Consider the following 4,074-nt stretch of genomic DNA (forward strand, 5'->3'; position numbering starts at 1 on the left):
ATGTGTATATATATATTATATATGTGTGGTCAACAAACATGAAAAAAAACTCATCATCACTGGTCATTACAGAAATGCAAATCAAAACCACAATGAGATACCATCTCACACCTGTTAGAATGGTGATCATTAAAAAGTCAGGAAACAACAGATGTATATATGTATGTATTTGTTTTGAAGATTGTCTTTGACCAAAGAAGCCAAAAAATAAACAAAAATTTCTATCTTTTTTCTTTTGGGCTATAGTAATGTCATGTTATTCTGTAGCATTAGATTCTTAGGGCAGTTATTAAATCTAATATTCTCTTCCCAATGGGAAAGAACTTTTATTTCAGGGAGTGCATTATGTAACCACATCTTCCTAATTTCCATTTTATTCTCCAGTCTCTTTCAAAACATAAATTGAGTTCTAAACTCTGCACTGTTAATGTGGGAGTGGAAGCCCACCTCTGAGGATGCCTGCAGTGCTGTCTACTGCTAATAAAGCCCTTGCAACCGCAATGAGATACCACCTCACACCCATTAGGATAGCTAATGGGCTATCATTAAAATTCCAGAAAATAGCAAGAGTAGGCAAGGATGTGGAGGGAACTCTTGTGCACCACTGGTAGGAATGTAAAATGGTGCAGTCTCTATGTAAAGCAGTATAATGGTTTCTCAAAAAATTAAATATAGAATTATCATATGATCCAGCAATTCGGCCTCTGGGTGTATACCGAAAAGAATTGAGAGCAGGGACTCGAAGAGATACTTGTACACTCATTTTCCTATGGCATTAATCACAATAGCAAAAAGATAGAAACAACTCAAGTGCCCATTAATGGATGAATGAATAAAGAAAATGTGGTGTCTACACACAACGGAGTATTAGCCTTAAACGATGGGAAATTCTGACATATGCTACAACAGGGATGAACCCCTCAGAACATTATGCTCAGTAAAATAAGCTAGATGTGAAAAGACAAATACTGTATGATTCCACTTATGTGAAGTGTCTATAGAGTAATCAAATTCATAGAGACAGAGACTAAAACGGTGGTTGCCAGAAGCTGGAAAAAGGGTGGATTTGGGGAGTTATTGCTTAATGAGTACAGAATTTCAGTTTGGGAAGGTGAAAAAGTTGTGATGGATGGTGATGATGGTTGCACAACTATGTGAATGTACTTAATGCCACTGAAACGTACACTTAAAAATAGTTAAAATAATAAATTTTATGTACATTTCAACCCACACATCTTAGCAAAGTGTTTAGCACACTGTCTGAATAAACATTGGCTGCCTTAAAAAAAAAATGGGGTGGGGGCCTCTTGGCCCCCAGTCCATCCACCCAGTCATACCCCAGAGCAAGCAAAATATGGCTTCTAGAAATGTAGCAGAGGGAAAAAAGAATATCCTTTCTGATTTTTGCTGGATTCTTGCCTGTCTTTCTGATTCTTCCACTTTCTTTAGGTTTATTCTTCTGTTCTCTTTCTGACTTCTTAAGCTGGATGCAATACTTACTAATTCTCAATCTTTCTCATTTAAAAATAAAATTCATATAAAGTTACACATTTACTTTTAAAAACACCCTTTACTACATCTCACACTTTTTTTTTTCCCATTTATTTATTTTATTGCATTTTAGGTTTTGGGGTACATGTGAAGAACATGCAAGATTGTTGCATAGGTACACACGTGGCAGTGTGATTTGCTGCCTTCCTCCCCATCACCTACATCTGGCATCTCTCCCCTTGGTATCTCTTCCCAACTCCCCACCCCTCACCGTCCCTCCCCTATTAAAGTGACAGGGTCTTGCTCTGTCACCGAAGTGCGAGTCCAGTGATGTGATCATTGCTCACTGTAGCCCCCAACTCTTGGGCTCAAGTGATCCTCCCCCCTCAGCCTCTTAAGTAGCTGGGATTACAGGTGCACATCACCATGCCTGTTTAATTTTAAAAAAATTGTTTTTTTTAAATCTGTAGTTACAAGGTCTCGCTGCGTTTTCCAGCCTGGTCTCAAACTCTTCAGCCCAAACAATCCTCCCCTGCTAGCCCTCCCAAAGTGCTGGGATTACCATGTCTGGCCCATCTCAAAAGTTTTGACATGAGATATTTCATAGTCGTTTGGTTCTGCATACTTAAAATTTCTATGGAGATTTCCTCTTTTACTATAAATTACTGAGACGTATGTTTTTAAGTTTACAAACATGGGCTATTTTTTTATTGCTCATTTATGACTTAATGGCAGTGTAGTCAAAGTCATCTGAATGATACCAATTTTTGTGATTTGTTAAGTTTTCCATTGTAACACAATTAGTCTTTATAAATGGCTTATAATGCATCTGCAAATAATTTTCTCTATTTGTTAGGTACAATGTTGAATTTTTAGATTCATTAGATTGTTAATTGTGTTGTTCATTTATTTTGTGTTCTTACTAAATTTTGACCTATATTATCTATCAATTTTCTCATATGTTAAAATCTCTCACTATGTTGATTTGTCAGTTTCTGCTTTAAATTGTTTTAGCTTTATGTAGTTTGTAGCTTGTTTTGCTTTATATATTTTTAATGTATTTAATGAATTGTATTATTTTTAGGCTGTGTTATTAGTTGCATACAGGTTTATGATTATTAATGACTATTATATCTTTTAGATGGATTTTTTCCTTTATTATTATAAAGTATGCCTCTTCATCCCTATTAATACCCTTTGCTTTAAATTTTGTCTGATGCAATATTCTGTGATCTTTATTTTGGTTAATGTTTGCATGTGATATATATTTATGTTTTATTATTTTCAATCTTTCTTGTGGGTTTTAGGTATGCCTTTTTTTTTTTGAGACAGAGTCTCACTCCGTTGCCCAGGCTGGAGTGCAGTGGCGTGATCTTGGCTCACTGCAACCTCCACCTTCTGGTTTCAAGTGATTCTCCTGCCTCAGCCTCCCTAGTAGCTGAGGTTACAGGCACGTGACACCATGCCCGGCTAGTTTTTGTATTTTTAGTAGAGACAGGGTTTCACCATGTTGGCTAGGTTGGTCTTGAACTCCCGACCTCAAGAGATCTGCTCACCTTGGCCTCCTAAAGTGCCTGGATTACAGGTGTGAGACACTGTGCCCGGCCAGATATGTCTATTTTAAGCTGATATAGCTAGATTAAAAATGCAAATGCAATATTATAATTTCAGTCTTTAAATAGGTGGATTTAATCCATTTAGATTTCTTCGTTGTTAGTGATGTATATGAGTTTATTTTTTCGGTTCTGCTGCCTTATTTGGGTATTTTGGCTTATAATTCTTTTGTGTTCTCTTTTTTCCTCCTCTGCCTTTTGTTGGATTGATAGTTTTTCCTATTTCTCCCCTCTTCCCCACCTCACTTCTGGCTTGAATGCTATAGATTGATAGTTATCTTTAAAGTATTATCCCTCATAATTAACTGTATATTTTCCATCAAACTCTACAGTAATTCAATAATTCTAGCTTCTTTTTAACAGTAACAGTCATTTCTCACATGTTACCTACTCAGAACATTCCCTTTAACTATCTTACAATTGCTATTATAGTTTTATTTTTCTTCAATTTTAAAATAGGAAAGTTAGTTATTTTTATAGTTCAGCAGTTAATTTAATTACTTATATTAACATACTGTGTGTATATGTGTATATATGTGTATCTGCCAATAATTGCTTTTTATTTTTGAGTTACTTTTTTTCTTGCTGAAATATATCCTTTAGTAATTTTTTGTTTTGTAATGAGAATCTGAGTATGCCTTTGTATTTCAGATAATGTCTTTATATTGGCCTCACTCTCAAAAGATAGTTTAGCTGGATATGAAGTTCTAGGTTGACAGTTAATTTTCTCTCTGTATACTTTTTGTACATCTGTACTTTCTGTTGAGAAGTCTGCTGTGAGCCTAACTATTGTTCCTTTAGAAACTTTCTTTCCCTCTGTGTATTAGTTAGGGTTTGCCTGAGAAACAGAATCAATAAAATAACGTGTGTGTGCATATACATACATACGCACATATGTATATATATACGTACACACATATATATGTATAAAGATATTCATTGTAAGGAATTGGCTCATGCAACATGGAGG

The sequence above is a fragment of the Sapajus apella genome, unplaced genomic scaffold (assembly GCF_009761245.1).
Source record: "Sapajus apella isolate SASKATOON/1434 unplaced genomic scaffold, GSC_monkey_1.0 scaffold13, whole genome shotgun sequence".
NCBI lineage: Eukaryota > Metazoa > Chordata > Mammalia > Primates > Cebidae > Sapajus > Sapajus apella.